Source organism: Prosopis cineraria, unplaced genomic scaffold (assembly GCF_029017545.1).
Source record: "Prosopis cineraria cultivar Desert tree isolate PC_DT_omini unplaced genomic scaffold, ASM2901754v1 PC2, whole genome shotgun sequence".
Taxonomy (NCBI): Eukaryota; Viridiplantae; Streptophyta; class Magnoliopsida; order Fabales; family Fabaceae; genus Prosopis; species Prosopis cineraria.
In genome coordinates this window covers 7,953,871-7,963,480 of record NW_026555333.1, presented here as the reverse complement: position 1 = coordinate 7,963,480, position 9,610 = coordinate 7,953,871, and the positions used below count along the sequence as shown (strand labels likewise).

At 29.8% G+C, this 9,610-nt stretch overlaps 1 non-coding gene across 1 annotated transcript; it reads left to right on the top strand.

Moving 5' to 3' along the window:
- The first annotated feature begins 1,611 nt into the window (after positions 1 to 1,611).
- On the top strand, positions 1,612 to 1,714 carry LOC129304280 (U6 spliceosomal RNA). The gene has a single exon (XR_008591650.1). It is a non-coding gene; the product is annotated as a U6 spliceosomal RNA (small nuclear RNA).
- Positions 1,715 to 9,610: the final 7,896 nt, after the last annotated feature.

The window sequence follows — 9,610 nt, the reverse complement described above, 5'->3', positions numbered from 1 at the left end:
TTCACTACCCAGTCCCCACTCTTCAAATTTCACTGTGTCATTGTTAAAATACTGAATTGACATTACTTTTTACAATCCAAGTGTAAATCCTTCTCGTTTAACTGCTAAATATATAGGTTACTCGTCTTAATCGGTGCTAAATATGAGAACTAGCACTTGTAAATTTTAGTAGTTTAAGTATCAAAAATTAGATTTGGAAGCTGCAAATTATTTAAATCTTTCTATAATTATCTTTATATATATATATATATATATATATAAAGAGATCATGGCAAAGGGTCTAGCAGAGAAGGAGAACACTGGACTTGCCAAATTTATAAATGAGTTTAATGGAAGCAAAGGAAAACTCGAGTCGAAGGAAGAGTGGAATGATGCCATGAGGGAAGCTGGGAGAATAACCTTCCAACCAACGAAAGGAACATTATATAGACATGTTTGCGCAGACCAAGCACGTAAAAAATATATATGCAAGGTGTGTTCATAACTTTGTATCCAAATTGGATTTCCTTTTACTAGTAATCCTTTTACCCGACACAAGAATAATCTAGCCTTCATGTATATTATTTCTTTCTACAAAGACGACCCATCCTTCATAATAATTCCACGTTTTTAGGGTTCTCTTGGAAATAGAAGACTCGTGAATTTGGTCTTCTCCACAATAATAAAACAAGTTAACAAGGCATGAATTTGGACAAGTGAGTAGCTTAAATTTAATTATTCAATATTCTTTTCGGTTCTATTTATTAGTCATTTTTTATTAACATTATCAATATCAATACAATAAAAGTATAAGAAATAAAAATAAGTAAAATTTTAAATATAATCCTCAAGTAAAAAGTAAAAAATAAGTTAATTATATAATATTATTTTTTATGTCTTTTTAAATATAATTTAAGGTTTTTAATTTAAAACAAAACAATTTCATTAACAAATGATTTATAAAGTGATTCAGATTATATTTTAAAAAAATGACTTATATACTAAATTAAAAGAATAAGTATTTTAATTATAATTATTAAATTTTATCAATGTCTGAAAATTATATTATCGGGGTACCAATGAAGTGAATGATTCAAGCCACTTACATGATACTGATACAAGAAGACACTATTACGTGGAGCAGGATTTGAGCACTTACTTTGATAAAGACAAAAGGGTGCCATAAATATTATTCCTTGCCCACTGCGATCAGGAAACAGGGGACAAAAGATAAAGCACCCGCGTGTCGAAAAAGGGTAAGTCTTTCATTATTCCAGTTCTATTCCCTTCGTACCATTACCACATTTTAAATTGCATGGATATAAAACATTGCAACGATTCATAACTCGTTGCATAAAATTAAATTACGCAAAGGCATTATTCATCATCAGGCTTGTTATAAATATAACAGTTTCCTGACAAAATCAGACAACATGATCTTGATAGAATTCTTTGTTTTTCCCTCACATTTCTTCACAAACCATCCATTTTTCGTCCACATGACTGTAAACACGCCCCAGGAAAAAAAAAACACGCGGATGGATAGATATGACAAGTTTCTTACATTATTAATTTCCACGTCTCAAGAGCACGTATAGACTATCAATTGAAGTTAAAACATTACCTTAGAATGTCCCTTCAGCGACATCTAATAAAATTGGAACGATGTAGAAAAAATTAGCACGACACTTGCGTAAGGATGGCATGCATAAATTGAGAGATGGTCTAAAACGTTTCCTTGGAATAAATTAGAACATGCCCCCTCACTTAAAAAAAATACAAATACAGCATGCAAACTTTGTAACTTTACTCCCCCTATTTTTTGACACTTTACACCCTTTAAACCAAATAAAAATATTTAAGGTTTAAAACTTATTAGATATATAATTTTTAATAATTTAGATAAGATATGAAGAATATATTTATAATAAAAAAACTATATCAATTTGTTCAATGTAATTTTTTAAAATTAAAACTGATGAGCAGTCTATTTATATTATTGCAATTTTAGCCCTTACATAATTATTATTTTTTAAAAATATTAATTTTTTATCAAATTATTTTGCATTCCTGATTATGGGTCCTGGCTCGCTACTGGATACATTGTCTGGCTGTTTGTGATTGGTTCCAATTTGGATAATATGTCGATTACCCGTGCTGATGACATTTAAATTAAATATTATAACTTATAAAAGTATTATGAAAAACTAATTAATCAATGTTGTGTGCTGGCGGGGGCGCTAAATTGATAACTCTATTGTCCTCTCCACCCTGATTTCTGAAGTTACATTGGTGCAGTTCATTGGGTTGCAAATTTCTACAATTAATTAAGGTTTTGTTTGGTTGGAGGAGAGAGGGAGGAGGGGAGGGGAAGGGGGAGATTTAGGAGGGGAAAAATTTCCCTTCCCCTCCTTAAAAATTTTCCCTCCCCTCCTCCCAACCAAGCATAGCCTTAAAGTTGATTGTTATGAATAAAAAAATCAGGTCTAGACTCTAGTCCTACTTCCTTTGCTTCTAAATGTAAAAGAAAATGAAAGAAATTTTAAAAAAATATATAAGAAAAAATAATTAATTCATGTAATTTAAGAAAATTAATTAAGTACAATAATTATGCCTAAAAATAAAAAATGGATTAAATTATCTTTGTAATTAGTGCAACAAATTTATCCAATAAAAATAAACATTAATTTAGTGAGGGAACAATTAAAGAAAAATATAATAAATATTTCTTGGAATTTATAATTTTACTTGTAAATAAAAACAAAAAGAAACATAATTGTCTTATTTTCGTAAACAGAGCAGTATCCAGCGCAGCATGGCTGGCAAAGACATCTCGATAAAGTGATGAAAAGTATATATCTTTGGGAGAATGATAGTACGCTATTCAACCTAGTCCAAAACATAAATACTTTTATAATACCCTGCTTGTCAAAAAAAATATTTATTTTTATGAAAAAATATATTATTTTTTCTTTTAATTCATAATTCTAATTTATGATAAGTGAGGAAGTCATAAAGTTACATATACAATAATATAGTCTAATAAATATTTCATCTAGTTCAAAACATAAATACTTTTATAATACTCTGCTTGTCAAAAAAATATTTATTTTTATGAAAAAATATATTATTTTTTCTTTTAATTCATAATTCTAATTTATGATAAGTGAGGAAGTCATAAAGTTACATATATAATAATATAGTCTAATAAATATTTCATCTAGTTCAAAATATAAATATTTTTTTGGATCAGTCTTAATATAAAGTATAAGCAATTCAGTATTTATAAAAAAATTCCTGCTTTACCTTTTACTGAGACCAAAATTAATTGAAAAAATGCTTATATTTTAGATCAAAGAGAGAACATTCAAAAATTTTGAATTAATAACATTTATGTTCTAGATATATTTTTTAAAAAATAAGTTGTAAATATTAACAAAATTCAGAAGTCTCAATATAAATAATATATTCAAGCTTCAAGTGCCACTGTTAAATTATATTCAGATTCTTTAAATTATCACTGTTTAAATTGATATTTATAAACCACTCTTTCTTCTCACTTTATATGACATTTTCAGATAAAATCTCCTATTAATAAATTTTATTAAATATATTTTATAATTTTTTAAGGAAAAATACAATTTTCAAAAAATACTGTTCATTTTCTACTTTATTTGTGAAAACATATTAAAAAAAAAGAATGTAACAGAAATGATGATATTAAAAAAATATCATTAATAAAATTTTATTCTTGTTAAAATATTTTATATTTTAAGATATCAAACCCTTAAAAAATATTTTATAAATTAGAAAGAAAATAACATTTAAAAAAGTATTTTAGGGGAACCTGATTATTGTTATCCTTCCCTTGTGATTTCCGAACGAAAGAGATACAGTGACGACAATATTTTTTAATACACCGTACAAATATCCTAAAGCTAGGTCGTATTTGAAGTCAGGACATGAGGTTTGTACAAATGGTGGGTGGATTGGCAAGGGACAACAATTATTTGAACTGGCGTCAACGTTCAAACTTGGATACATCGTAGCAAACCACTTTTGACCGCGTGGACCTATATGATGTGGATCAGAGTCACCCCTTCGCGCATGTTTTTCCCACTGTCATCTTATCTTATATTTTACAGGAAGAATGATGAAGAGGACTCAAAAATGGCGATTAATTTAATTTAAGTTTTAAGTATTAAATTTTATAAATTTATAAAATTTAACTCTCAATTTTATAATTTTATTATAATTAATTTATAATTTTTTTAAAAATCTTAATATGATTGTATAATAAAATGATTATATAATAAATAAATCTATATTCTATATTAAAATTTAGAGTACAAGTTATAGATTAGTCACAATAAAGTTACAAAATTAAAAACCATGCTTATAAATTTTTAAAATCTAGCATTTTAAAACTATGTTGAATTAATTAGTCCTTTTGGGACTTATCAATCATTCTCCCTATTTTATATTCAATATCATCAATATTCAATATGTAATGTTATAATTAGGGGCGTTCATAGGACGGGCAGGATTTAGACACCTTTATCTCATGTCTCGTTTCAAAAAAAGATGGAGATTAAATTTTAATCTCGCAGCCTGTTCTCGTTCTAAAAGTCATAATCGAAATGAGATCGAGAAGCCCTGTCGTCACAATAAGTTGAACAATGTGTAACACTACTGTTGAATGGCACCAAAATTAATAAAAATTAAATTTTACAATATAATACAACCTAGGTTGTACCTCTAAAAGTCAATAGATTAACTATTTAAATTATGTTTATGAAAGGTTAAATAATGGGATAATTTTTTATGAAGAAATTAATATTAAAAAATCTAAAATTAAATAATTAAAATAAGTTCAATCGAGAAAATTACTAAGCACAAATAGTCAATTAATCACAACACAATTACTTAAACTTAATATTTCTTATCTACAAAATAAATTAATTTTATTTAACTTTATTATTATGGTTTCCAAATTATCATTCAATAATTAAACAAGAAATTAAGTTATAGATTAATTAAAATCTCTCTTAACTCACGACTTAACAACTGTTCTATGTTAACCACACCAGAATCAAAGAGTGAGTAATCACTCAAGCCAAGGCAAATTACTCTTATGATACTATATCAATAGATTACAGCAAAAAAAACCTCAAATAAAATATATAACCTAAAAATCATATAATAAAATTACTCTAACTAGCAATAGCAATTAAAGTATAAAATTTAGAGGTAGAGAGGAGAAGAATAAATAAGAATATAGTTAAAATAAAATTTTAAATTAATATCAAAGGTTCTAATTAAAATTTAGAATTATAATTTGTGATTGATCACATTAAAAAATTAAGTTTTTGTAGAATTAAAAATTAAATAATATAAGATGAGAAAAAGAGTATCCATTTGTCACAACCTATATTCAAATATAAGAGAACCTGCAAGGTTGTGGAATTTTTGGAGACCTCCAAGATAACGAAGAGAATTCTAGAGATTTCAAGAAGAATCTAGTATGTTCTAAAATATTCTAGAAGCATCTCGAATAATTTGGAGAAATTTAAAAGTTTCTAGAAGGTTCTAAAAACTTATAGAGGAATGTGGAGATATAGGATGATCTAGAATATTCCACACATATCTTGAGGGACAGTCTCTAGAAACTTTTTTATAAATATTTAGATATTTATTGTAGATATTTTTATACAATATTCTAGAGATAGAATGTACACCATTAGATCAAATCAATCCCAATTGTCCATTAAGAAGGTGGGAATTTTCTAGAGAAAGAGAGAGGCCTATAAATACCCCCTCACCCCTCATTTGCAACAACAGAAGCTAAGTAATAAAGCTCTCAAGTTCATTCACTTAAGCTATACTCTTTCTACTTGTGCAAATTGTCTTCTAAGTCTCTTTGCCTACTTTATGGGCTCGGCTGACTTAGTCACGATCAAGAATTTGATCACGCTAAGGCTGGCACGGTTCAAGGACTGGGGAGTTCCAAGGTCGTGATAACGTGGTATCAGAGCCAAGATTCAAGCGGGCCGTGGTTTCGATAGATAATCGTAGGCAAGGATGTTGGGTGTGACTGAGGAGACTCTTGCTCACGTGAAAGAGAGGGGAAAGGAGTCCCAACCTCCACACCAAGGTGGCAAGAAAGCACAAGGCACTAGTAAGGTACGTTCACAAGACCTTACTATACTCTCCATAAAAATCGATGCTTTAGAGAAGACTATGGAAGAAATGGTAGGTAGAATAAAGAAGGTTGAGAGTAATATGGGCATGTTGGAGAACCATACTCTCAAAGAACTTGATGAGTTAAAGAGACAAAGTGAGGATGACGTGAAATCCTTAGAGACAAAGGTGATGGATGCCATCACCATGATGCAACAACAACTCAATACTCTCAAGACTTCCTTAGAAGAAAGAGGAAGAAACCCATTATTGGATGGAAATAGTGGAATAAGGAAAGTCAAGTTTGACCTTCCCAAACCCAAGAAATTTAAAGGTGTATGGGATGCCCAAGAAGTTGAGAACTTCTTATGGCAGATGGATCGCTATGCTGATACCTTGGGGATAACAGATGATCAAACCAAGGTACGTACCACTGCTTACTTCCTTACCGATAATGCAATGTTATGGTGGCGTAGGAACGATGCAGACATAAAGAAGGGGTTTTACACTATCAACACTTGGGAAGACTTTAAGAAAGAATTGAAGAGGTAATTTTATCCAGAAAACGTGGTCTATGTAGCCTACAAGAAGTTAAGGGAGCTCAAACATAAGACCACTATCTCGGACTATGTACAAGAATTCGCCTCTTTAACTCTTTAGATTCCAAATCTAAGCATTGAAGAGGGTGTCTTCTACTTCATTGATGGTCTTTAAAATTGGGCCAAACATGAGTTGCAGCGGCGATGTGTCAAGACCATCAATGAAGCCATTGTGGTCGTCGAGAGTCTCTCGGAGCTTTAGAGGGAAAGAGATGAGTCTCCTAAGAATAGATATCCTAACCCTAATCTTAAGAATGGCGGGAGAGGAAACGAAAAAGGGACAAACCTTGAAGGGAAGGTGATGAATAAGGGAGACACTGGGAAGGGATCCCAGATAAAGTAGAAGGAGAAGAGGGAACTTCGCTACTTTGTATGTCAAGGCCCTCATAGGATGAAGGATTGTCCGAAGTTGGGTTCATAATTTGCTTTAGTGCAAAGACAGGAAGCGCAAGAGGAAGAAGAAAATCCTAGGATAGGATCAACTCAACTCCTCAACACTTTTAAAGCCCAACCTTCACAAGGCAATGGATTAATGCATGTAGAGGTTAAGCTAAATAGGAAGCCTATCAACATCATGGTGGATATCGGGGTCGACCATAACTTTATTTCTCCACAAGAGGCCAAGAGGGTAGGTCTCAAAGTTAAAAAAAAAGGAGGTCTATTGAAAGTCTCCAATTCTCCTTCTCAACCCTTAGTTAGCATTGCTTGAGGAGTCGAGCTATGTCTCGGGGATTGACATGGAAAGGTAGATTTATCAGTCGCACGTATGGACGACAACAAGGTGGTACTTGGTTTGGAGTTCATGTGAAAGGTAAAAGCCTTTATCATGCCATATCATAATATATTTTACATCTTTAAGGGAGGAGTTGCTCACACAATACCCACTTCAAAGGGTGGATAGATTTACACGATTATTAACTATGCGAATATTAAAGGAGGATAGCATGCCAAGAAGGCCCAGGATGATCTCATCTTATGGGGAGATGAATCATAAGAAAGCTAAGAAGAAGAAGGATCCTTGCAAAAGGAATCCCAAGTGCAAGAATTAAGTCAGTGACAAGGGCGTTACTAGATTAGGTGGGGGAGAATGTCACAACCTATATTCAAATATAAGAGAACCTGCAAGGTTGTGGAATTTTTAAAGACCTCCAAGATAATGAAGAGAATTCCAAAGATTTCAAGAAGAATCTAGTATGTTCTAAAATGTTCTAGAAGCATCTAGAACAATCTATAATAATCTGGAGAAATCTAAAAGTTTCTAGAAGATTCTAGAAACTTATGGAGGAATGTGAAGATGTCTAAAATATTATAGGATGTTCTATAATATTCCACACATATCTTGAGGGATAGTCTCGAAAAACTTTTTTGTAAATATTTAGATATTTATTGTAGATATTTTTATAGAATATTCTAGAGATAGAATGTATACCATTGGATCAAATCAATCCCAACTATCCATTAAAGAGGTGGGAATTTTTTAGAAAGAAGGAGAGGCCTATAAATACCCCCTCACCCCTTATTTGTAACAATGAAAATTAAGTAATAAAGCTCTCAAATTCATTCATTCAAGCTCTACTCTCTCTACTTGTGTAAATTTTCTTCTAAGTCTCTTTTCCTACTTTGTGGGTTCAACTGACTTAGTCATGATCAAAAGGTTAATCACACTAAGGCCAACACGGTTCAACGACTGGGGAGTTCTAAGGTTGTGACACATCGCCCTAAAAATTTGGAGAGCAGAAAAAGTAGATGAAGAATAGTGATCGCCCCTCCTTTCTAATTCCTGTGCCAACTTTGTTTCTACCCTTCTCTCAATTCTAAAAGTGATGCCTCTGTGCTCTGTTCCTTCCTTTCACAGCTTGTCAGCTTCCACCACCAACTCTTTTTTAATTAAAAAACTGTATGTCACATGTGCTACCCACTTTGTTGAATAAACATACTAATTTAACAAAATTGACAAAATTATCCTAAATAATTTTAATTGAAAACTACACTAAAAAATTCAAAATAAACTTAAACAAAATTTTTGTAATTTGATTCTTGATTTGATCTTTAAGTATGTTCATATTCTTCTTATTCAAAATAATCTCTATTAATATATTTCAAATTGAATTGAGAAGATTTACATAAATAAAATAAAATTAAATAACAATTGTGCAAAAATGTCAAAGATATCATTTATATTTTAAAATCAAAGATTTAGATAGTTAAAATTTAAAAGTTAAAGATTAGTTAATAAAATTAAACAATATATAATTAAAATTAATTAGCCTCAATTAAATATTTAAAAGTCTAAGTTAAAAGGATAAAAATATATAAAATTATCATTTATCAATGTGGAATACAAGTCTAGACAATAACATTCATTAAAATTTTAAATAACATCATTTATTAAGTTTAAAATTAAAACAACATGAGTACATAAATTATAACAATTTAAAGTCAATTATTGAATTACATCAATCACAACTATAAGTGCATGACACATTATGATAGCAATTATAAGTGATCTTTAAGTTATAAGAGTAACAACAACAGACAAGCTAGGTGTAATATCAAATCATTGTTCTTCTTTTTTAATTGAGATATGAAAATAAAGCAACAAATATGATATAAATAAAAGTTATTAAATAGATAGATATGAGAATAAATTATACTAATATAATTAATATATTATAAAGAAAGATATTACCATATACTCTCTCTCTATAAGTCTGTATCATTAACATTATTAATATAAAAAACTTTTAATTTTAAATAAAAATTGCATATATTGAAATTATAATTGATATAATTAATATAAGTATAAATTATATTAATCTAATTAATATGTTTAATGTATATTTAAGAAATAA